This window comes from Propithecus coquereli, unplaced genomic scaffold (genome assembly GCF_000956105.1).
Source record: "Propithecus coquereli isolate 6110/MARCELLA unplaced genomic scaffold, Pcoq_1.0 Scaffold22, whole genome shotgun sequence".
Lineage (NCBI taxonomy): Eukaryota > Metazoa > Chordata > Mammalia > Primates > Indriidae > Propithecus > Propithecus coquereli.
In genome coordinates this window covers 3,246,818-3,274,545 of record NW_012147189.1, presented here as the reverse complement: position 1 = coordinate 3,274,545, position 27,728 = coordinate 3,246,818, and positions in this window count along the sequence as shown.

Sequence of the window (27,728 nt, the reverse complement as noted above, 5' to 3'; positions counted from 1 at the left end):
GAGACTGAGGACATATTGGAAATAGTGCCGGGGGTGGTATGCCACTTTCGTTATCCATAAATACATGCTCCTTTAATTATGCACAACATGGCCTCATTTTTTCATGCTCTTTCCCCCAGATTTTAGCTCTTACTTTGTATTTTATCATAAATAGATTTTAATCATGATTTAAATGGATGAGAGCCTGTTTCCACTTTGATATATGTGTATCTGATTCCCATGGAAGTTAGTGGGGGTTATGAATACTTACAGAGGGGAGAATACACCCACAGCCTCCAAAACAAATTTAGAACAATTTAAAATGCCCTGGAGTAATAAAGAGCTAGTTTAAGGGGTCAAAAAGAGGGTAAATATATGTTTTAAAGATTATTTTCATGAAAACTCTTGTGGCTTTGAGGCCCAACGGAGGAATAGATGGGTGTGAACAGAAAAAAGGATAAACTAACAATTATGCCTGGGGTAAAAGTGTAAATTGTAGTTTACCTTGGCAGAAAGCATATGCATGGTAACATTTTTATGAGTACTATTTATATGTCCAAGAGCTGCGTAACTGTTGTTTATTCCTTAGAATGTCCTTGTGAGGTGTGCATTTTCTACCAATCAGCCTTGTGTGACAGTGACACAGAGATACATTTATCATTCAGTTTTCAGGATCTAGTATTTTCAGTGATCTACTAAGCTACCATCAGTATGCCCTTGTGCAAATGAGGAAACTGAGAGTTAACAGGGGTTAGGAACTTTCCTCAAATAACTTGAATGGCAGCATTTGTGTAGGATTTTGTAAGGAATCACTCTTTGTTGTGTGATCGAAGAGACATGGAACACACTTGTTGCCATGTACCATGCCTGCCTCCCCATCCTTCCACCTCACTCCCTTCTTTTCCAGGTCGGCCTTGTTAATAGCTATCAAGGTGCCAGGAAAAAAATATGCTTAGAACCTCAGTCTTGAATGCTATTTAAATGTTGGCAATCTTAACCCTCTCCTTAAAAACGATCAGCAACTATTAATTAGATCAGTGAAAGCAAACACAAACTTTCACCCACACTTTCTCTAAGGCCACATAAGAATAACTTGTGCCTACACCAGCTGTGTGATATGATATAGGCCACCCACGTGATTTGTCATAATTAGTATAAAAACCATTGAACTAAAGTAAGAACACATGGCTTCTAATCCAGTGCTTCTCATTTCTGGCTGCTCATTAGAAATATCTGGTGAGATTTCAACAAATACAGTTGCAAGAGATCCCCCTTTCCCCTAAGACTATAATTTGATTGTTTTGGGGTGGGGATCAGGCAGTAGTGTTTTTACAAACTCCTCAGGTAAGTCCACTGTTCTGCTTTCCACTTTACAACATCTAATTTTTGTGAATCCTTTAAGAACTCAAACCCCCTTAAGCTTCTATTTTTTCGTCTCTGAAATTGGAGCAACATATATCTAGCCTGTTTGTCTCACACAGTTGGGAACATCAAATAGAGAGACGATTTTAAAACTTGTGAAAACTGTGACATTCTGTACAAATGTGAGACATGATTGCGATGGTCAGGTTAGCTTTCTTCCAATTTAAAGGAGTAAAATTTGAAGGAAACTTCTTGGCTAAACTTTTTCACCCCATCTCCAGTTTCCTTGGTTTTCCACATTAGATTTTTATTAAAATTTCAGTCTATTTTTACTTGAGTATATATTGTATACTCTTTTGTGTATAATGTTTGCTAATTTCTGTCAACTCAATGGTTAGAGCAGACAGTGAGAAGTGGGGTGTGTGTGTGTGTGTGTGTGTTTATACACAAATTTGTCCACATGGATATCTGGGAAAACTCTCTTGATAGATTTAAAGACTGGATAGTCAGAAAGAGCTATAAAAATGTGATTGGCCAAAACATGTCACAGTTTATTCATTCATCCAAAAAATACTCTTTTGAGAGATAAATATGTGCCAGGCCCTCTGCCAAGACACAGAAATAGATGATAGTATCAAAACCCTCAAAGAATTCATAGGCAATTTACAATGACAGACAAGTAAACCAACACTTATAATACAGAGTCATGAATGCTGCAGTCGAAGATCATTCAGCATTATGAAGAAATCTGTAGGAGAGAAGTGAAGGGCACAGGAATGTGGTCAGGTAAGGCCTATGAGAAGATATAAGCACATCAGGTGGAAGAAGGGACTGGGTCTTCCAGGCAAAGAGAGAAGTGCTGGAAGAAAAGTGAGAGAAGGTGGCCCATTCAGAAAAGTGTAGGGAGTACATGAAACTGCACGTGAAAGTACATTTTGGGAATTGGTAGCATATGAGGGAGGAGAGAGGTAGCCAGGGGCCAAACACCAGTGGATTTACAATTTATTCTGAAGGCCATGGGGTTACATTTTATTTTATATAGAGTAGCAGATTGAATTGCTTTTTGGTAAATTCACTCCACTAACCATGGGAGAGGAAGGGGACTGGGCTAGAAGGTGGGAGAACAAAATGATTCACCACTCATATAGTCTAAGCAAAAAAATGATAAAAGACTGAACTAAGACAGTAGCAGTAAGAGGGAGTAATTTAGTAGATTAAGCCATTTAGGAGAGTAGAATCAATAACATTTAGTGATAGATTAATATTAATCACATTAGACTTTTTCTAAATAAAATCAACATGTGAAAAACAAGATGTTACAATGGGACTGTGATAGGCTGAAGAATGGCTGCCAAAGATGTCCAAGTCCCAATCCATGGAGCCTGTGAATATGTTACCTTATATGGTACGGGGCACTTTGCAGGTGTGATGCATTAATGATCCTGAGATGGGGGATTATCCTGGACTATCTGGGTGGGTCCAATGTAATCACAGGGGTCCCAATAACAGAGCAACAGGAGGATTAGAGTCGTGGGTAGGAGACGTGACAACTGAAACAAGAGGCGAGGAAGGGATCATGAGCTGGGAGGGTGGGTGGCTTCTAGAAGCTGAAAAACGGAAAAGATAAGAGGAGAGATTTCTCCCTTACAGCCTCCAGACAGAAAGCATCCTGTTGATATTGGGCCATTTTCTTCCAGCATCAGTAATGAGATGCCATCCTCATTCACATTTCAAGTTTCTGTTCTTTCATATTGGAAATTTTTAAGAAATTATCTTGAAAACTTGGTGTCCAAAAATTTTGAAAGGAATGTCCAGTTGTAGGCCTTTAAAAAATCCATTCTACTTATCCTATTGTGGTACTTTGGATCTAGACACTATAATCCCTCATCAGGATGGCCGTCTACTCTCGGTTCTTGGTGTGCTCTTGGCTGAAGGATGACTAGACACACCAAAGAGTCAGGTCCAGCCTCTTGGCAGACTGTTATTCTAGTTCTTTGGCTCCTTGCTTGGAAAAAAAATATCACAAGCAGGGTCAGTGCAATGGAGTGACCACAAGCAGGAAGCAGTTTCACACAAGTAGCTTTTTTATAAAACAAAACAGGTCTGTCTCCGTGAATGGAGAGAGACAGACTGACTCACTGACTAACTGATTCTCTCTGGGAATTCTCAAATTGTTTCCTTTTATTAGCTTATTCTGGGGAAGGGCTTTCAGGACATGTGGGATGTTACGAAATGATTAACAGATGTTCTCAAGGTTGTATCTGCTTATGTGAGCTATTTCTCTAAAAGCCCTATCTGAGGGGGATGAACCACAATGTAGATTTAAGGTAATGACATAATAATTCGCCACAGGTTACTCGAGGTTACTTTCCAAATCCTGTTATGTTTAAACTGGGGAATTCTTGGATTGGCAAAGCATTCCCTCCTTCCCCAGGTGTAGCAATTGCTTGGGATAGGATTAAGGGTGGGACAACACCAAAATGGAATGCGTGTCCTTATCCTTCCCAGACGGGGCAATTGCTGGAGGCAGCACCAAAGCAGAGCACTCGTGACCCTAGAAGAGCCAGAGATCCTAGCTATCTACCTAACACCCTTCTCCAGTTCTGGGTATTTAATTCTACTTGTTCCTTGATTATTTCTCCTCCCTCCTTCTTAAAAAAATCATTTTCAGACTTACTAAATATTACACCTCCTAGAATAACCCTCTATTGTCTCTCTCTTTTTTGTATTTCATAATGTTACCAGGGTACAAACGCTTTGATCACATAAATTGCTTTTGTACCACCCAAGTCAAAGTTATAAGCATGCCCATCTGTGTGGTTCATCTCAGCATCCACTACATCTCTGTTTTATTGTTTTTTAAGATTTGGTTGTTAAGTTCTACTTGTTCAATTTTTTGTCTGTTTGATGCTGTTCTTTTTCCCTCAAATGTTTGGTGAGTTTAGGTTTTCATTTATATGTATGCGTGAAGGTCTAAGCAGTTAATAAAAAGAGTTCCCTGTTTCCCCTAATAAGGCTCTTACCCAAATGCGGGAACTAATGGAGAGCTCTTTGTATGTGGCTGAGCCTGTAGACTGGCAAGATTCACTTTCAGATGCTCACTCAGGAAACTATCTGACATTTCCAATTGCCAGAATGAGGACAGTCTTATTCTGGGGGTGCTGCTATCTAATTTAAAGCATGGGTTGGGAGGGTAAATGCTAATTCTGTATACCATATCGATCTGTGTGAGGATGGTGGGTGTGGGGTTCCTGAACAAAGAGCCGTTGATATTGCAGTATTGCCCAAACTTGTTTACCATAAAAATCACCTGGTGAAAATCCAAATTCCTCAGTCATACTGCCAGAGTCACTTAACCAGAGTTCAAAGGGAAGAGTTTTGAGATTCTCTATGTTTAATAAGAGCTCCAAATTAATCTGATGATCAGCTGAGACTAGTATAGACAACCCTTCAATCAATCACCTTCCTTACCCACTCCCACTCTCTATACCTGCTCCCTGGGAGTCTCTCTGTGGCTCTTTTTGATAGAACTTTCTCCTATGTTTGTTTGAGATGGAGGCTTTCCCTTTTATTTTCCTATTAATATGATACCTTCCACCTGCTTCCTATGTTACAAAAAGTTATCAGACTCTCCCGTCTTCCCATTCTTAGGAATGTTATAAATTTATTCCCGTTTGTACTTTACTGTTTTTCCAATGTGTTTTTAGTTAAGAGGGAAGATAAACCTGCACTCAAAATACCCTCTTGAATCAAACCTCAATAATCACACTTTGGAAAAAATCTCCTGAGCTAGGCTGTTGCTAATGTGCAATGTGACAGATTGGATATGGGGCTGAGGGGGGTAGGGCAGTCTTGGATAATCCTCCACTGTCTGGCTTTAGGAATTGTGCAAATTTTTATGTGTTTCACTGAAAAAAAGAACAGAGGAGTGAAAAAAAAACCCTTTTACTGGGGAAAGATAATGAATTTCATTTTTCATATGTCCAGTTTGATATGAAGACCTAGGGAAGAGGTCTGATGTAGAAGCACATTTCTGTGAGTCGTTCCATCATTCATTCACTCATTGGTTTACATATATTGAAGCTCTTTCTTGATGTATGTCAGTACTTGGACCTGGATATATCTCATAGGGGATAGAAACAAATAATGGAGCAAGTGCACTAAGATGTGGTAAGTGCAATGTTGGGGGATATTCAGAGCGCTATTGGAACTCATAGGAGAGGCACCAAACCCAGACCTGGTGATCAGGGAAGATACTGGTAGAAATTTCTGTGTGACTGGTTTCTGGTAGGAAGGCAGGCAAGAGAGGAGGCTGGGAAGGCAAACAAGGGGTGAAGTGATGCAGGGTCTAACACAATGGAAAGCCATTTGAGAGTTTTAAACAATCATCCTAAAAGTAGACTTGAAACCTAGGGAGTGGGTGATATCACCCAGTGGTTTTCTAGCTTTTGTTGGCATTAGAATCACCCAAGAAACTTGTTAAAAATGTACCTGCTATGTGTAGCATTGTGTGAAGCCCTTTACATATATTATCTACTTCACATAAGTTATCTTTTAACTCTCACAATCTCAGAAAGTGGGTGATGTTTATATTCCCAAAGTCACATAGCTATTAAGTACCAAAAGTGAGACTTGAACCCAGCAATCTGGCTATGAAGTCTCTGCCCTTTCTCTGCAAGAGGACCGTGTTGCCTCAGATACAAGCATTATATAAAATAGACCCTTGAAGTTCATGGACAACATATAAGGAGGCCTTTGAGAATTCTTAGATTCACAATACCACAACAGGAAACAATTTACTCTTTCCTAGAGAGAGATTTTAACTCAGGAGAGTGGAAATGGGTCTAGGAAGCTGAAATTTAACAAACATTAAGGATGTTTTGTTACAATGGTGCTCTGACCCTGCTTGGAGTAACTTGAGAATAGAGAAGAGGTTGAGGATGAAAGCTCAGGGCAGAAAAATCCATGAAAATGAGAAGAAATGGCTGAAGAAATAAGTAAATTTCAAGAGTATTACTGTGGAATAGGAGAGATTTGAAGGAAAAGGTCAATAATATGACATGCAATAGGTAAGACAGATTAGATCAGGTGTGCCCATTGGATATGGTCATCACCAGTTCACTGGTGAGATGGAGAACTTTCCCTCAAAACCATGATTCTCATTTCAGAATATCTCCTACTTCTGGTTGTTGGCACTTCCTGAAACTAAGCCTAGAGACATTTCCATTTTCCTCATAGTTCTCTTTGTCTCATAGAAGTAGTTAACAAAGACTTTGGAAAGGTCATTTCTCTATAGTTTATCTTTGTAGGCATTGAATTTAATCCGCAGGATAGCTATGAATGGCAGACTCACACAAATTTCTTACAAATACCGAGACACACTCTAGGATTTGTCCCTTTAAATATGAAAAGATTATGTAATTTTTTTCAATAAAATGGTACTTATTGATAAGATAAATAATATAAATACTTTATACTGAGGATGCTCTCACCCATGATAATTGAACTTGAAGAGGAAGAATTGAACTATGATTTAGGAAAAACTGTGCCTGTTTTAAAATGTAGGCAAACAAAATTCTCAAAATTCTAGTTTAAGCTGAAGGTGGATAATTCATTGTTTTGGAGTTTTTAAATGCTTTCAAAATAAAAATAAATAGACTCTGCTTTGAAGTTATTCTGGCTGTTCAGGCTCTGACGGTAAGTGATATCGCTTCTTTTCAACGTGCTGAACTGTACATGTCTGATTCCTGATGGCTTTTATTGGAGTTGCGTCTCACAGCACAGAATTACTTAATAAAAAACAGTGCTAAAATCTCCACATAACTTACTCGAAATTATAGATTTCTATATTGTAATCTCCAACAGCTCCAATTTCTTCCTATAAGACATTTCTTCTAAACTGAATTCTAAATCTAATTAACTCTAGAAAACATTCTTCTATTCTTACATTAACTAATGTATTTATCTTACATTAGAGGCCCAAATTCACAGCCCTAGAGATCACTTAAAAATTTTGTGATATGAAGATAAATAATTATTGAGCATCAGCTTTCTGTGGCATTGTTTTAAGTTCTTTACATACATAATACTATCTTCTTTAAGCCTCACAATTTTGGATAGTGAGTGATATTTATATTTCTACCATCATATAGCTAGTATGTGCCAAGACTGAGAGTGGACTCCCATCTGGCTGTAAAGTCCCTGCCCTTGCTCCTGTACTATGTTGTCTCCAGATAGAAATATTGTAAAAATAGGCCCTTAAATTTCACCAAATCTGTAGAAGAGAACTTTGAGAATTCTAAGATTCACAATGCCATCACAGGAAACCATTTACTCTCTGAATAGCAAGTGGTTTCCTAAGCTAATTCACAAGCTTGCTGACTCTCCTACACACTAACCTCCTCACCTACTAAATCCAGATCTATACCTGACAACATTGTAGATTGCACATTGTAGATCACTGAGTCCATTAGCTGGCATCTGGTTAGTTTATTCAACAAATGTTGAGCATCTGATCAGTAAGCCAAGATCCTTGTCTTCATGGAATCTATAATCTACGGAGGGAAGGACCAGGAATGAAAAATTTCTTTGTGGTTCTCATATACATGTCAATGTGGTTGAGGTTGTAGAGGCCACCCAAACAAATAAGGCATCTTTTAGGATGTGAGAAGGGGTTAACACAGGAGGTTGCTAGACTAAGGGACTTGTGCTTGGAAAGGCCTGAGAACAACCATCCTCATCAGGTAGAAGCGCCAGGAAAAAATGTTACTTGAAAAAAAGAAGTCGTATCAAGGGGATATTATACTATGAATTTTGAGATATTAAGAAAATAACATCTGGACTACTAAGTTTCTTTGCTTTGCATATTCCTGCCAGAAAAGAGTTAGAGTACCCTGATGATCATTGGATATTTGTACGGTAACCTGAGATACTATTGCAAACTTCCAAAGGGAAAGGGAGAGTAATAGTTCATTCTGGAATGATGCTTCCATCTACCTGTCTGTCCTTGTCTTCCAATACCATTCTAGCCCTCTGAAATGGCCTCTACCTCTTCTGGACAGTCTGAGTGTTTACAATTTTTTATATCAAACTCTGAAAATAAAGAAGGATGGAAATTTATGCTTTTATGATTACTGCTATTAGAAACCAGGCAAAAAATAATTTTCTATTCCATTGCTTTTATTAAATAAGGTAAAGAGCTTATTGTTTGCTTCTAACTTTAAATTATTCTATGTTCTAGATTTGAGGTAGGGGTTTTAAACTAATTTTTAAGAGAATTTTCATGAGAAATAAACTCTTTGTAATAGTTCACCTGAAAATCTGAATGAAATTTCCATTAATTATTTTTATTATAATATTTGCTGAAAATACAAATGGATTAACTATTGTGTTAATAATCACTATCAGCCAGCCTACTAGAAATCTTAAGAATAGTGCTACTTACCCCATAATATGCTGAAATAATAAAAAAAAAAAGAATAGTGCTACCACAGCATTCCTTTTTATAAATTTGAAGAAGTATTTCGAGGTTATTTCCAAGGCAATCTATTTGAATTATTTAACATTTACACTTTGTTCAAATATATAAATGAAATTTTTTATAAAAGAAAATTCAATTAAGGGACATGATAAAGAATTGAATGAAAAATAAACATTTGAAGTTCAGAAAAAGTAATATTTTTCAGGAATATATGCAAAAATTCCAATTGCCTATATTTATACTAGAAATATTCACCTATGCCCTCATTCACTCAAACTGTGGAAAAACAATTAGTTTGTCTGTATAATACAGTTTAGAAATCAGTTGCAGGAAATAATACTGTCTCCTTTATTAGGAGAATAGAAATAAACTTTTCTATTAGGTTCATATCTTAACAGTTTAAAAAGCAATGTGACTCTGGATTTGATTCTGGATTTGAATTCTCTTTCCATTACTTAGTAGATGGATTACTTATTTCTTGGATGAATCTCTTAACAGAGCTTTTGGGTTTATTTATAAAATAGGAGTAAGCATCATAATTATCTTACAAGTTTGTCAAGAAGATCAGATGAGATAATATATACGGTGCAGATAACATACATAAACTAGGAAATCCTGCACAAATTATTTACACAAACACATACTCATAAAACTTTTTTTAAGATTGATTAACTGGAGTTATAGGAAAAATCGGGTGAGTTGATAATTATAGAAGAAATATTTTATGCTTTAAGATAATAAACACCTTTGGGAGTTTCTACCACTGCATGATTTAAAGAGGGGGAATATATTTAAATGAAATGCCCCTGCACTGCAGTTGGAATAGAGCAGAGCCCATCCAGGAACTATGCTGGATGGCAAGAATAGTTCTTCAATGAGACATGGGTGCTAGATTTGTTCTGTTTATTTAGTCTTATCTGAACAAATGACTTCATACTCCATAGAGTATTGATTTTATAATGATAGTTATATTTAACTTAATAGGAAGTAGTAGTTAACCTCCCCACAAGTTATTTATTTATTTTATTGCTATGAGATTAAAGACATTATCTTGTTCCATTTAATCTGCTGGCATTTATGGTGCCCCAGCCTCACGTGGAGTCACTGGATAAGGAAGAGAGCACATTCAATAGAAGATATTATCATTACCCTTAAGGAGCTTATGATCCAGTTGAAGGAATGCACATCAATGCTTAAAACAATGGAAAACCCATTAGGGGCCAACATGCCAGTAAGAGTAAGTTGATATAAATACTGCTGGCCTGAAAGAGAGATGAAGGGCCCAAACATTTTAAATTCAGATTGTTTTCTGCTTGGGGATGGTCTGTTGCAGGCAGTCAGGATCTGTCTGAATGATGATCAAAAGTGTGATCTGAACTTTCTCATCTCACAACTCATCTCTCTTCTAGTCCCTTTCCTGTTATCCTTGCCCTATAAATTGGACAAATTGTATGTTTGTAGGGTGATTTATAGTTTACCTTATATATTTTCATGTTTACCGCAAGAAATTACATTTACTCTCTTCTACAGAATAAAGGGGAAAATCTGCTCTGTCAAATCCTTCCAAAGAGATAGTTTATTATATGTAGACTAATTATTACAGTAGTTGCATTAGGAAGCAACTGTGCTTTTGTTACACAACATGAAAAGTTTGATTTGATTCTGTTAAACAACTAAATAATGTGATCAACTCTAACCATACTTTTAAAGTTATAGTTTTCTATCCAGGGAGCACCACAAATGACAGGGCTTGATTAGTTCTAATAAGCTATTCCTGGTGGAACCTACTATATCAGTAGGGATAGGATAGATCAATAATTCCCAAACTTTCGATCTCTGGTCTCTTTACTTTAAAAATTGCTGAGGATTTCTAAAGAGCTTTCATTGTTGTGGTGACATCCATTGATTTTGGGGGGGGGTGTCATATTAGAAATTAAAATTAAGAACATTTAAAAATATTTATTAATTAAAAAACAAGAATAATAAATCCTTTATATGTTAACATAACTAACACTTTTTGGTAAAATGACAAAAATTTCCCAATTAGTGAGGAGAGCAGCATCATTATACATATTTCAAATTTCTTTAACCTGCTTGTCCTAGTTAGTTCTAGCTGCTATAATGAACTACTATGACCTGGTGGCTTAAAAAACAAATACTTATTTATCACAGTTCTGGAGGCTGGAAGTCTGAGATTAGGGTTCCAGCATGGTTGAGTTCTTGGTAAAGGCTCTCTTCCTGGTTTATAGATGGTGCCTTCTATCTGTGCCTTCACACAGAGGAGAGAAAATGGACTCTGGTTTCTTCCTCTTCTTATAAGGGCACTAACCCCATCATAGGGGCTCTACCCTCATGAACTCTTCTAAACCTAATTACCTTCCAAAAGCCCCACCTCCACATACCATCACATTGGGTATTAGGGCTTCAACATATGGATTTTCTCGGGGAAGGGACACAAACATTCAGTCCATGCTACTGCTGGATTCTTGTATCAGCTTCTACATTCAGTCAGTTGCAGTATCACACATCATGTAGCCTTTGGAAAACTCCACTTTGCATCAGCGAAGGAATGAGAGCAAAAGGGGAAATAACATCTTCGTATTATTATGAAAATAATTTTGACCTCCTGGACTCCTTGAAAGGGCTTCAGGAACCCCAGGGATCCCCAAAACACATTCAGAGAACCACTGGGCTAACTTCTACTGTGATAATATATAATTCTCAAATCCTAGTGGCTAAAGCAGTAAAAGCTTTTTTTTCCTTCTCTTGAATTCAATATCCACTGTGGATCAACTGGATATTTTGTTCTATGTCACTGTAGCCCTCACTCTGGGACCCAGTTTCATGGAGCAAAAACTATCCAGAATGTTGATAGTAATAATGGCAAAGGGAAAAGAAAGAATGACAAAATATGGACTAATTCTTAAAGCTTTCCCCTGCAAGACACCTATTACTTCTGCTCACATTTCATTAGCCAAAGCAATTCGCATATCCTAGACTGACTTTGAGAAGGCAGGAGGTATAACCCTCCTGTAGGGAGAGACACAGGATATTAGTTAACACTACTACTTTCTACCATATCCACTAATATTTTTAAGCACATCAAACTTCATGTGCCAAGTCATTAGATGCCTATAAACTTTGATTCTGGTCAAAGTTTAGTAAAGTTATCTTCATCTTTGCCTCCAAACCTGCTCCTTTTCCAGGTTTCAAGAATCTAACAAATGCCTGGTATATATTGAATGCTTAATAAATAGTCATCAAATAAAGGGACAAAAATGGAATACTAGATAAAATATTTACATTTGAGCATGATCATTATGTGCCTAAAATTTCAAGAATGATATGTCTAACTACTGGCCAGGTTAATTTTGGATCTGGGAAGGGTCTTATTGATAATCTAGCTCAACCTCATTATTTAACAGATGATTCAATTGAAATATGAAGAAATCAAATAACACCATTTTAATCCTTGATATGAAAATAGAGTTAATTGTGTCCAGCTTGTATTTTGGAAATGGTGTTGAATTTGGGAGATCTTCTTGATAAGACAAGACAAATACTCAACTGATGCCATCTTATAGGTTTCTGCATCAGAAATGTATATTGTTCAATATCTAAAATTTCTAGGACTCAAAAGAAAAATTAAGGTAATTTTAAAGTAATTACAGATACACAACTTTTATTTACTTTGTTTCCCTTGAGGTTCCACTGGGGTGAGAATTCTTTGCCTAATTTCTAGCTCCTCTACAAACTTGAACTCATTTTGAATGCTACTGTGTTGACTACTTCTACTGCAGAAGCCACTTTCTAAAACCAATTATGCTCATAGAAATATCCTGCAGATGATAACAAGGTTATATTATATAAATTTTCAACATGTAAGCAATTGCTCCCACCTCCAAAAAATCCAATTAAACATTTGTATTTTAGTTTTATTAACTCTAGAATCAAAAGTTCCAAACTTAAGAAAAAGAGATTGGCTGAGTACAGACAAATATATAACACTGTGTTTTCCCACAGTACAGTAAAATTCATCAATGAAAAAAATGAAAGCTTGCATTCATAAGATAATTTCTTCCTAGAAGCAATATTTAATTCTAATTAAACTTGACAATAACAATAACCCAATAGAGGTAAGTAATGGACAACTATTCCCTTTTCATAGACAAAAAAAATTGAGGCACAAGCAGGTTAACGGAGAAGCCAGCCAGAGGTCACACAATGAGTCATTAACAGAGACAAGAAGACATGATGCTTTTTTCTTCCAAGATGGTGCCCCAGATTTGTAGCCACTGTCACCATGATTATACATTTTGATAAATGACAAAAATTAGAAAAGCATCTCGGTCAAAATATGTGGAATGAAACCTAAATTGTACACATGGTAAGTATCTTAGTAGGAAACAGAAAATTGCTTCCATTTTCAATAGCATGCTCCCCAATATTTTATTTTTTCCCATTTTCTTTATATTCAAAAATATCTATTGTCCGACTTCAAATAAATGCAAATATAACTGTGATACAAAGTAGCATTTGTGCCACTGGTACCATTAAAAACTCTCATGTGTGATTGGGTATTTAATTAGGCTGTATTAGATTAATCCCATGTCTCCATTGGTTGTAACAAATGAAAAGATGGTGTGCACTGTCATGGGAATAGACATTTAAAGCTCAATGTAACTTTCATATTTTTCTATGTGATTGGTCAGCTAGTACTTCCTTTTAATTTAACCAAAATTTGGTTTGTAAATCAGAAAACCTTTTTAATTGCAAGAAATGCGAAGCAGAAATCTTTTTTTTTTAAAGGATTGACATTACCTTTGTTGTTTGATACATTAAAATAAGACCCATAAGGGACAGCTCTAAACAATGAATTTCATATAAAATAGATAAAAGCTTGCTCCTCGGGCCTACACAGAAATTCAGACAGAAGCTTGGAAAGAACAACCTAATACTTCTAATATGATAATATTGCCTAGGTAGCAGTAGAATATTTGTTATAAAAGGTCTTAAATGTCATTTCCTAATGACATTTTGAGGTAATTTTAACCACTTTTAAAATAATTGCATATAGATTATAGTTATTGTATAAGAAAAGACTTGCCTCCAATTTATACAATATTGGGAAGTTAAATGTAAATTTAAGTAGTGAAACCTAATTTTTAAAACAGAAAAATATTCCAGCCAATGTGTAAGTTTTGCTTTGTCACTGTACTGTATTCTGTTCAGTAGAACAAAGACCGGATGCATAATGAGCCAATGTAAATGAAGTCAAATCAGCAAAAGCATAGTGGGGGAGGGGAAGGTGTAAAATATGACAGTCGATATAATGACCAGGGAGTAGAGAATTTAAATGTTTAATGCCTACGCATTCAGATTCATTTTTCTGTCATCGCTTTGAATGGGTAGACTGAGGAGCTTGAAAGTCCAGAATGAAAACATCATCCTCTGGACCAAAAGAATTATTAATATTATTTAATAGCACGGATATGATCTGTACTTATAATCATCTTCTTTCTACCACTCCACACTCCCCCCCTCCACCATGAGGTGGGTAGGGGGAAAGAAAGGTGGTCATAATAAGAGATAATTAGAAACTGCTCTAAGTATTTATTTGGGGCTTTCTGTCTCACCCTCCTACACTGCACGCCAGCTTCCCATCTCCCAGCCATGATGGAAGCTCAGAACACAATAGAAACACAGCAACAATATGAATTGCAAATATATGTATATCTTTCCACACAACCTATCTTATTGACTCTTAATAAAATGAGTATCTTCTAAAAAATGTCCTGAGCTGTAAATTGCTTTACTATTGATGACGGGCTTTGGAAAAATACTACACATGCCTTGCAATCACCTAGACAGAGTTGTGTTAAACAGAATTGCTTAGCTCTTGTCTGTAAATTACTCCCCTCCCTCTCCAATAAAGGAATGAATCTTGCTTAATAATCTATGCTGTTTAGCATGTGTTATAACTGTACATGTGAAAATCTGAGTATTTTATATATCCCACACTTTAGGACTATAACAAGCCTTTATCATAATGTTCTCATATTTAACATTTTCCTACATGGAGTGTGAATTTTCAAGAATACTGGCATAAAGACCCCTTAATGCAGTGTCCCCCATCATCCCATTTTCTCTCATATGCAGTTCCCAAATATTGCTGTCTTGAAAGATATCCATAAATTCATTTCACTGTCTAGGTAGCTTAACACATAGTAATTAAGCTGGAGTTATAAACAGCAAACATATACATGGACTTCTTTGATATCAATGTTACTTTAAACTAGTGAATATTAATCCCCAAAATAAGTACATTGATAATACGAAGGTAGAATTCTATTTGGGGAGAAGGGTGGATAGGTGGGAAATGATTAGAAAATTATCGTAAAGTAAGTTAAATTTTTAGTTTTGGTGTTAATTAAGTTATTTAAAAGACTTTGTCTTTACAGCTTGAAAAAAAGAAAAAAAAAGATTTCTTTGGCACTGGTAACATGTACTGAAAGGCTTCTGTTAAACTAGCTCCACGTATGGGAGGAGTGTGTATATTGAGGGTTGGGGGAACACAGGAGCCTGAATACTAGCTTTGTAAATATTTAAGCTTTTTGCAGGCTGGTATCTAAAGAAGAAGTAAAATGCTAGCCTTTTACCTTTGAACCCTTTGTGAAATATCTTAATGTTGCCAAATGTGAATATAGTGAACTTAATCAGTAAATTTGACCGAGATTTACGAACTTTTTCATTCTAAATGCATTTACATATACACAAGCACATATATGTACATAAATTTATTTTATTACATCCATTTTACACAAACTGAACCTTAAGCAGTTGAAGTACTAAAAAAGCCAATCAAAATACTCTTCATATATCCTTAAGTCCATAAACCTCTTTAAATTGTCTCTTTTAAAAAACAGCTAAATTATGGAAATGCAGACTGCATTACAGGATATTTGCCAGTTATATCTTGATTCTTATTTGAAATTCCCTCAAGAATATAGGCATGACAGTAATATAAACCATAGAAACAGTCAAAAAAAAAAAAGTAGAACATAGGGACTTGTAAATAAATCCATGAATATCAAGAAGCACAGATGCTAAGATTATGCATTTTTACCAGTACTGTTCTGTGCTTGTAAACTATAAGGCCAGACATTTGTAAGATGTGGTGTAGCAGGCCCTGCTGAGGGAGGGAAAGGCAGGAGAGACACTGAGAAAGGTGGGGTGGAGGGAAGAAGGGAGGGAAAATGAGTGAGAGAGAGAGAGAGAGAGAGAGAGAGAGAGAGAGAGATTGAGAAGAAGGGTGGGGGCACTTAGCCAGACACAATAACGCATAATAATGTTAACATTCCTGCATGTCTAATGGCTTAAATATGCTGAGTGCCTCACTCCAGCCCCACACCACAGATGATGTCAAAGAACCAGTTAATATTTTATCAACAGTCCTTCTTTGAATCAAAAAGAATTTTGTTTTCCTATAAAAAGGATTCAGGGGTTTCCAAGCATGAAAAAAATTAAATCCCTTGAATGGCAAAATTTTAAGACACAACACTATTTGTGAATACCTCATGTTCAGCAAGCTTCACACCATTCTCCAAAGCATCTTACATTATTTACATCTTAGCAATGTCAATATGTCTTATTTACCAAGGAAACATAAAATCATATTTTTAGCTTTTTTTCTTACATGAGGAACGTGTAGCTTTATTTTTTAATGTAAAAGAAACCCATTGATTAAATTATTATTATAGTATCAATTGGACTTTTGGGATTTTTTTTCTTTTGGCGGAAAGTATTGTTTTCTTGTTTGACGGATACTATGCCTGTAACAAAGAATGACTGAATTGTCTTAACAAAGAAGATGAAGGCTGTATGTGTTGGTTACAATAGAATAACCACCTTCCAGATCTCTTAAATCCACAATATATGTAGTGTGGGTCCTGAGTGGCTTTTGTTTTCAATGTCTTTTGTAAGCTTTTAGGTTTTTTTTCTGCATCAAATGTCAAGTTAATTTACGGGGCGCTATTACTGATATGTTTCCTTGGTTTGTGGTTTTCTGTGAAAGGCAGGCAGCTGAGACCAAGTCTTAGGCTGGGGGGGAGGGGCAGCCGGCGAGCCCATAACACATACCCTGTGCCAGGGTCTGTAAATTGGCTGCCTGTATGACAGCGGGCCCAGGGAAACCTCTAGTCTTCATTTGCATGCTGAAGAATATCCAGGATTAAACTGGACTGATTTTCATACAGGATTTAGACCTGACATTTATTATTCGGTTCACAGACCTCTTGAAGGAAAGTTTGTTTTCCACTCATAGATGAAAAATCTTCTAAGATAAATAAAGTCGGGCTTAGCAGTAACAGTAAATAAATATCTTTCCTGTATTTCTTATGAATTTATCATATATGATTGCCAGACAGATGTTTGCCACCAAATTATTATATTTTGCTCTTTAGCAATTCTTAAAGAAAAATATCTATCAAGGCCCCACTTGGTATTTATAAAATATATTCATTTAATTCTGGAAGTTGATTTTTCATAAATAAAATTTAGAGACAGACACTTGATTTTAAGAACAAATTAAAAAAATATTGGAGCAGTAAAATACTCTGAAATGCTTAATTTTGCATCTGCTTCATGTGTTTTTATGGCAGAGAAGATTTTGGTTATACTGTAAGCATCAATTATATACTTTTATATAAAACATGAAAATTATAAATGAATGTTACACACGAGCCCTATCTACCAAATTGATAACGCAGATAGTTCATTTTCATTGCCAAATAGGTCCATAAAATATTCTGGTGTCTTTTAACATTTAGGTATTAACTGTTTGTCCAGACAAACACTTATAATCCAATACTTTGGGAATATTTCAATAAACCAAGATTTAATTTCTAATGATTGAACAAAACATATTTTGACACAGTACCAATATGAAGAAACATGGTGGAGCTGCTGTATATTTTCTGGAATGCATTTTTGACATGGGCCAGAATAAAGACTGCAAATAGTGATTAAGCAAGCCCAGAAGAAATTTAGGAGTCCTCATGTATTAATAAACAGAACAGATTTTTCAAATGCATTGAAAATCTACTTTATACATTTAATAAACATAAGGTAAAATAATACAAGTGTCAGTAATTAAATATATTATTGTTTCTGTCAGTGCATATGGAGAAAACACTGTCAAATCTGTTACATATCTGAATTTTTAATGTGTCAATGGAACTTTTGAAAATGTGTTCTGGTATTTGATTTCTTTATGAATATTAACTTATTCATAACAAATCTTAAATATGTAGAATGTAAGATATATTTCTTGGAAATTTTTCTTTGTTCTAATGTTGTATTTTATTATAAATGTACATATGAATCACATTTACTTCCTCAGATTAATTTATGATTATACCCAGTAAGAAGTATATATTATTAAAGTTTTAGGCAGACTAAACCAATGAACTTTTTATAGTGAGATATCGGTATCGCATACAATCAGTTTATTAACCAAACATTTAATAAATGAACATAATGAGTCCGTCTAGTTTTGTCTTGATTCAATTACCATACATAACATGCACATGAATGATCTGACTCCACCAAAAATTAGGTAAAACTAAAGAGTTGAAATTATTGTTGTGAAAAGATTTTGGTCATCTTGTGTGTAGAAATGTTTCTGCTTTATATATATGTAAATTGCAAATGTGAGCATAAATATTATTGCAAAATGTGTCTACACATGCAAAGGGAGGAGAATCAAGGCAATTATTAGAACAATTCAGGCTAAACCCCTCACTTTTGCTTGCAATAGATAATTGAGGCAAAAGTGTTTTTCCCTTGAATTATCTGGATGATTGCATCAATTCTTCACTTCGCTTTATACGTGTATATAGACATAGCAATTGTGTGTCTTCAGAAAGTGCCACTTTAAAAAACATTCAAATACAGAACACATTCATAACGACACTGCTATCTTACAGGCTTACTTCACCACTGAACTTTTTGTTAATCGAATTGGAACTTTAAAAGAGAGGAAGGGTTAAACACATTTTTCTAAGTAATTAATTCTAAAGCAACATACAGTGAGACTTAGATGTAACATACAATTATATATGCATCATGCAAACTAGGTTTCTCCAACCTACTCTGGCATGCTAATGCCCCAGTATCCTTCATTATTATTTCTATTAGCAGTATGCTTCCACAGTAGGCCCTGCTAATTGTATGGGGAGTATTCATGATGGTGTATTACCAGCATAGTACTGAGGAACATTTAATTGTGAAGGTTTGACCCTCAGCCTGAAATCCTGAAAGTATATGTTTGAGAAAAAGGAATTCTAAATCTGGTTGGTTGGAACCGGGGGGTCATTTTCAATCAAGCCAATTTTCGATGACTTTATTGTTAATACACTTAAAAATATGGCTGATATAATGACTTAAGCACACACAGTTTTTTTGTCTTTTTTAGTGACTGCATGAGAAATAGGTATTAATTGCCTCACCGTTTAAAATTCTCGATACAATTCACATTTACTCACTTTAGACTCAAGATGTCTCTCAATCAAATTGTGGGGCGCTTTATATCTTCAATGTAATTAGTATTGTACAATATTCATGACAAACATACTGAAAAAGGAAAAGAATTCCTACTTGGTAATCATTGTAAATATGAAATTGTCAAGCTCCTAATTAGTCACTGAGATAAAGATAATATGCAAGTCTCTTGGAGGTGCAACAGACTTAGAACAAAATTCAAATATGCCACAAAAATTAGATTATTGTTTCAAATGCCTATGCTTAATAAAGTTGGTGGACCATGTTTGCCAAATAATTCTGTCAGGCAAGCAGTCAGAGTTTAAAAGTAATTAAGCAATTCAGCCTGATCTTAAAATGGCACATGCAAATGTCCATGCTTTTGTTGGTTTGAAAATGTGTAAGATGCTTGATAAAAAGTATCACCTAAGAAAAAAATTCAGTGTATTATACTTTTTAAACTTCAACAGGTAGAAAATCCTTTTTAAACTTGCTTTTAAAAAACACTCCTAGTAAAGCATTTGATTGTTTAACAGTTTTATTATTCAAGTTCTTACCATTTCACACTACTCCCTGGAGAGGGGCCAAGGAAATATTAAAAATACTATAGAAATATAAAGGATAAGATATTTGTCACTCTCGTTTAAATTGATGTATGCTGCTGTCCTATAAACGTCACATCGGATAACCCTGAAAAATTACCATGAATCTCCATAATTACGCATATTCATGATGGTGTTTTGCATAGTGCTAACAGCAGACTGCATGTGGGGTGGGACGTGAAGGGGGGTAGGAGTGATGTGACAGATTAAAATTATTATCAGCATCATGGAAATAGACATAGCAACAGTTCCATTTTGTTAGGTCTTAGAAAACAAAAGCATATCATAAAATCGCATAGTAATTAAATAACTAGAAATTTTTCTTCTACATATTTCACTATATAAAGTTAACAGAGATACACTGACTAGCAATATCATTGTTACTTGGAATCTGCTTGTATTTATCATCGACTTCTAGGTACAGGACTACGCCAACTGAAAGGAGAGAGCGCTTTTTAACTTTTTTGAGGGAAGAGAGGGGAGAAGGTGGGGCGATGGTAAATTTTCAAGCATTCCAAAGTACCTGTGCTGCTTACATGGTTGGCAAGCTCCTGATGAGTTGAGTGCAAATCATGTAGGTACATTTCTTTTTTCTGATAAATATGAGGACTGAGTTATATTCGGTAAACTGTTAAAAGGCTCTAAGAGATAAAAAAGTTGTCTGGTGTGTATCTCAATAGCTTTTTTTGTGCTGAGGCAGAGAGCAGAGTTAATCAGGGACTCTACAAGTAATTATCGACAGAGTTTGGGTAATACAAATGCTTGGGTAAACAGCGATTGTTCTTTCCACAAGATTGCGAGTAGAAACAACAATACTGGTATTGTCCTCCACTTCTCATTAAGGGGACTTGGGGAGAGAGTGCTGCACTGCGAGGCGGATGGGAAACTGACAGGCAAACTGTGCTCCGAACGACTCTCTCCTGATCCCACTACCACAAGCTCTGGCTTTTGGCATCAGCAGTGCCAGCTGCATCGGGAGAAGCCAAGCCTGTCATACCATCTTCACATCAAATCTTCAGGGTACAAGAGCTACAGCATAGTTAGAGCTTAATGAAGAAACAAATACAAAAGGGAAGATTAGGCCTTGTTAACACTTGCATTCATTTGTTCTTATAGAAACTGCACTGGAAAGGTTGTTTTATAGAACTGGTTCTTTTTCCTCTTAAGCAGAAAAGTTACATTGAGGATGCATTTTTTATATTGTAAATACACAGAGAAAAAAAAATCTTTCAGTTCCCCATAACTACCAGCCTGCAAATTGTTTTGTCAAAAATGCCATTTGAAACAGTGATGTCCATGACAACTGTCAAAATTGGTAAATAAATACTTTTTTTATATTAATAATATTGTACTTGTTGCCACATAAAGCATTTCCTTGCATACTTAAGTGGTACCATTGCATTCTTTCAAAAAATCGGGATGTGAAACTTTATCTATTGTTACGGGATAACAATCTCCTCTTTGAGGCGAAACATTTATGTTTCATGGCACCACATTACTTTAATCTTCAAATTAATTGTGTTTGAGAAAAAGAAACCATATTTTTGAAGTTCACTATAAACTATCCGGAAAGTTTGACAGCAGAATGCTACAATTATTTTTTATTGTTGTAAGCAATCAGTCAACTGTACAAAGGTGTATTGTGTACAGCTGCAATGCAAAACCTATTTTTGTTTATACTATCTGTCAACCACTTAATATGCTAAGGTGCATTCTAAATGATATTATTCCAAAGAAAAAAAGGAACACTTTAATAGAATAATGTACTTCGTACTCTACACTTTCTGTGTAAGGCCTACCCAAGAAAGTTCATAATGTATTTATGGCTCTTAAACTTTAGATATATGTTGAAAGAAGATGGGCTATTTGTTGTAGATTCTGAGAGAAATGTGCAATATTTGTGTTGAGATGGAGCTGTTTGATTTTTACAAATTCTCACACATTTTTGATGCAAGCTCAATGAAGAGACCCTTGCCTATGAGGGAAAATATAGGAACACGTTTAAGTATTATTTCAGAAAGTAACTTTCTGGAAGTCACTTTTTATAGACATATGAAAAGACATATACCCAAACACAATGCAGCCTAATTACTAACTAAATTTTTTTATGAGAAAGGCATTGACAATAAAGTATACTATAGAAATAGCTGAAAGGCCTAGTCATTTTATATAAATTGAGTTAACCCAAGGTAAATTTACACCCATACTCACATAATGATTACAAAGAAAAACATTATGAATTAGGTTTTGTACTGTATAAGTAAAGCTTATCATTTCATATAAAGCAAGAGTCAGATATTACTCAGATATTATTGCCAAATTACTTCTTAATTTTTGAGGCATATTACTTGAATCTACATTGGCCTACTATGAATGAGTCCTTCTTTTTTCCTTTATATGACCTGAAGAAAACCAGTGCTTTCAGTATGGTGGAAGTGGAACCCTTCTATTCTGTCGATGTCTGAAGATACGACCAAATAAGTGTTATGCACTGAGTTCCACTGAACTTTTTACCAATTGTAGTTATTATATTTAAGCTACATTATTTGGTCCATGGTTTGTACATATCCAAACAACAATGGGCCTTGAAATACTCAAAAGTATCTCGTATTTCCTAGTCTACATTCTTAGTACTCTGAAATCATGAATGTCACCATTTTAAGATGATAACATCTTAAAATGTGGGGTCATATTGTAGGGAGTGACCTCATCACAAATACTTCTCAGATAATTTGTTACAATGAATTCATTGATTAATTATTTAAATGGCTCTTGGTATTTATAAGTGACGATTCTCATATGTTTTCAGACCAAGAGCAGTTAAATACTGAATATTGCTGTTTTTATTTGTTAATTTTATTAGCAGTCTCCTCAGTAGTTTATAATTAAACATGACAGGTAGATTTGCATGATGTCTCCAAATGTGATTAGTTATACAATAGTATTAATATAACTTTGTGATGAGTAAAATGAGCCTGTATTTTTCTATCTGGACAACAGAACTTCTTTTTAGGATTTCATTAATAATTACTTAAGCACTGATATGACTACACTATAACATTCGTTTCTAAAACTGTCCAACTAATTTTAGCCAATGCAATCAATTATGTACTAGCAGGACAAAACATGCAGCTGGAGTATTTACAGGAGAATCTTTACCTCTGGAATTAATTGTATCTTTAGTATAACACTATAAAATTTATGTGTCGATTTGGATTATTTTAAAACAACAGAATGATAGAATAGAGTAAAATAAGTTCACATCGAGAAGAAAAATTCCAAAAACAAAATTTGACAAAAATATTTATCATACTACAATCACGTGTAAATGTTACATATATTTAAATTTTTTGCTGACAAAAATGAATGCCAGTAAATTTTCTGTTTGAAAATATATCGCTAAATTGAACTTGTAGAGTTTAAGTGTATACTCATAGTGCTATGGGTGCTAATATTACATGCATTACATTGACAGTGATCTGGCCCCATTTTGGGTTATAAAAGATTACTTAAAGGAGCATGTATTTTAATGAAGTTTAATGTTAATTTGTACAAATTTGTAACTTTGATGAACAAAAATTAAAGAATAAAAGGTACTTTCATTTAGATCACTTTCATTTAGAACACCCACCATGAATTTAATTAAATTTTCCTTTAAAATGAGTTGATTTTATGTGAAACATTAGCTGCAATATGAAGAATCAACTTTTCTTTTTAAAGTGTAGAAAAATTTTGTTAGGTAAGAATAGAACAATTCAAATGTAACTGAAGAAATTAAATATATAATAGTATTGAATATTTGGGCACTGGATAAACTTATTTTGAATGGTTCTTTTTTTTTTTTTTTGAGAGATGCCATCTTTAATCAGAACCTGAACTTGCTACATTGCTGTCGCCTCTCCCTGGACCTCTAGCAGTGTGGGACTCGTATATAGAGGGAAAAGGGGCACATGTAGGAATGGAATCATGGCTGGACTGAGTAGCAACCCAGTATCCGCCATAGCATCCTAACCTCAAGCTTTGCTAAAATTAGAGGCACGATCCCACTAAGAATCGCCTCTGGTCTCCACATCTGTTGCAGAGATGAAAAGCAAAGTTTTCCTGGAGGGAGAATTGACTGAAGGTGGGAGATCTCAGAATTCTTTTACTCTGAGCCCATGCTTATATGTACTAGATATGTGTATCTTTGTTCCCTTTCTTTTACACAGGCTTTTCTGTCTTACTAGGATTAAAAAAACAAATCCTTTCAGTCAAATTCTAGTTTGATTAATATTTTCTCTCATTATAGATACCACTTGGCCTGAATAAATCAGGTGGTGATTTCGGCATATAGGATCCCTGAGAGGGCTGGCTTTAGTGTGAGGAGATCTGGATTCAAACTGCAGCTTCTCCTCACATGGAGCCAATCACATTGTCTTACAGAGCCTTGGGAATTTCAGTACATAGTGAGTCTAAAGATGACGTAAAATATCATATGACAAAATTACTAGTACTGTGTCTGGAACATAAGAGAGATGCCCCAGATTGGGGACTGACTCTAAAATTTGAATGTGTAGATAGAACCTAGGACAAATTCAGAGCTGAATGGTTCCTTAAGAATGGTTGTTTTATCCTGAGAGGTGCATTGGAGCCCCTTCATCTACGACAAATGACAGGTCCTTGTATTGGGCTTTTGCATGATTCCCAGATCAGGGTTCCACGTTTAATCAAACCACATGAAACCAGTTTGAGTCTTTCCTCATAGCTACAACTCAGGCAAGATTTGAAAAACTGGGTACTTAAAAACAAACAAAAAGAATGAAAGTTGACACAGAAATCCAGTGTTATTTTTCTTGTTTTTAAACATGGAAACTTGCACACAATAAACTAAATAAATATATGCTAAATAAATACACAAATAAATCAAGATGAATTTTAAATATACAAGTCACTGAAATTTGAAAATAAGTAATTCCGAATTCACTCCAACCTTTTTTTTTTCTTTTGGAAATAAAAAGTTCAGGGGATTTTGAGAGAGTGAAGCTTATTCTAAAATGATACATCTTTAAGTGCATGTATGTTGAAAAAGAACTACTTGGCCTACATCTTTACAGAATGTACCTTAAAAGTACAAGAGTAAACCTGTATCAGTACATACTTCTTGCACAACTTTTTTCACCAGAAATTCTATCACAAATTTATTCGTAGAATGGTCTATCATTTCTTCATAGTACAAGCATTTATTCGGAATGTTTTATTAAATAACATAGTTAAATGTTTATTAAATATAGCCTTTAACTATTTCATGAAGAATATATTTTTACATATCACCACCTACCTTTAGGTTTAATCAAGATTGCCGACGTATGTAGGCCAACAAAAATGACTGGCTCAGCTGTAGGCATTGTGTTGACCTGTTAACCTGAATTTCATTTTTGACTACTTTGTATTTAAACTTAAATTCCATAACCTACATATGCACGGGGGATTAATTCTCATTTGAGAATTAGCATCCTACTTTAAAATAACCGTAACAGCAAAAATAGGTGTTCATTTCAGCCATCGTTTTTTTTCATGATTTGGAGCTTGTCTCCTTGAAAGTTCTTCCATACTGCAGAGTGAAGAGGCAACTTAAAGGATACCAATCGGAGGGGTTTGCAGAGATGCCACTTCATAATGAATGGTGGCATCTGTAGAGGTCCTTTATTTTCTGACATTCATAAAAACTATACCACATCTATATACATTTTAAGTGCCAATATAAATATAAAAACCTTCTAAATGATATTATTCTAGTAAATATAATTCACATAAATCTCAATGATTCAAAATAAAACCGGGTGATGCCAATATTTTCTTTCTAATATAAAACTTGTATATTGAAAAAGTTGTAAAAATACATATGCAGCAGATAATTTTTTTACACCTCTCCATATAGTAAATTTAGTTTTGTCCATGTTTTTTTAGGAAAGTCAGTAATGATTTTAGATTATTACATGAATTACTGTTCTAGTGCTCAGTAGGTTATATTTTGGTAGTTTAATGATCTTTTAAATATGATTTTTACATAATGAATATTTTAACTGAAATAGGGAATCAAGATAATGTATTTACCCTTACTTCTCTAATACTGTGTAATCCGATAAAATACACTTATAGTAATTATTATACAAAATAAATAAACTAATAGCAAACTTTATGTCCAGTGTTTCTGAACAATGAACATTTCTCAGAGTAGCTTATTTTTGAGAAACTTTATTATTATATTTAAAAATATGTGACCTTATCTTTTTAGAAATGTATAAAAAATTTTTGCCAGCATTCAACTTTTTCAAGTAAAAGGCACAAATATATCCTTCAAGCATTGTTCTCCTCTGTATGTTTTAAAGGACTTATAAGGACAAATTTAATTATGCAGTTCACTATTATATAAGAACTTGAGATAACCATGGAGAAACAAGAGGATAGTTGTGCCCAACTTTTATTTATGTCGAAAAACAATATATCACACAATCATTTTTATTGATGATTAGGACTCAAAGATATACTAGTTAAATGAAGTGCTTGTATCATACCTCCTGTCAATCTACAATGACATAATAACAAATTTGCATTTATAAATCTTCATAATTATGAAGTTAATATTTTTCTTTATATAGTTCATTTTTAGCAAATGCTACATTTTTCTTAGAATCAATTGTAATCAGCTTATAGTGCTATAATGGTAATAAAATTTTCACACCAAAAATATATTAGCCATCCTTCCTACAATACCTACATGTCAATATTCAGTATTTTTGCTCTTTACTGCATACACATTGCTATATGTTTCTCATCAAGCAAATTCTTTCCTCTTTTTTTCTATATCTCTCTTTCTCTCTCTGCCCTTCTCTCTCTTCCTTCTCTCCCTCTATGTTCTCCATTCTTTCCCCACTCCACCCAATTCCCTTCCTTCCCTGCCCTCAGTTCCTCACTGCAGAGTACAGTGAACATATTAAGAACATTCAGTTGTGGTTGGGCTTCTAACCTTGCTCAACTCCAGCATTAGCAAAGGGATTCAGTTTCTTGAATTCATTAATAGTGTTTTGCCACAAAAGGCTTTGTAGTTCTCTCCTGAATATTGAGCCTAGCTTAATAACATTCCATTTATGTTAAAGACACATTTAATCTGTAAATGTGACCTTTAGAAGAATTCTCTTGTTTTTCATTAAAGAAACACTGCATTACAAATATTAATTATTCCTCGATGCCATATTTTAATTAACTAATCATGTGCTATTTGCAGCAATAAAGACCGTAGTAATGTATGTGCAGTAATGCTATGCAATGCAAGATCGATATCAAAGAATGCACTGCTGCAGAAAAGACATGTTTTGGGTATTTTCTCTGGATGAGTTTGCTTATATAAAACATTTAGTCTAGAATGATGCTTTGTTTTGCTTTGTGTTTTGTATTTTTAAATGCCAATGCAAGTCTGATTAAAATGCTGAACATATCGTTAGCCCCATCACTAATAAGTGAACGTTCACTGATGCATATTAGCAGGGTCTAGCAATGTGGTGAAATTGTCACTTAAGTGCTTGGAATCTGAACACAGAAAATGACAGGCAATGCCGAAGGTCCGGCTCCAGTGCATGTCTTCACTGTAGCTGGAGTCACTGGAATGGTGAAACCAGTTTAGGTTCAAGGTCGCTGCTGACATTCAGCTGTCATGGCTTCATTGTCTGCAGGCCTTCTCTCCATTGACACATTCAAGAGTACTTTATAGCAACCACAAAGAGCCAGTC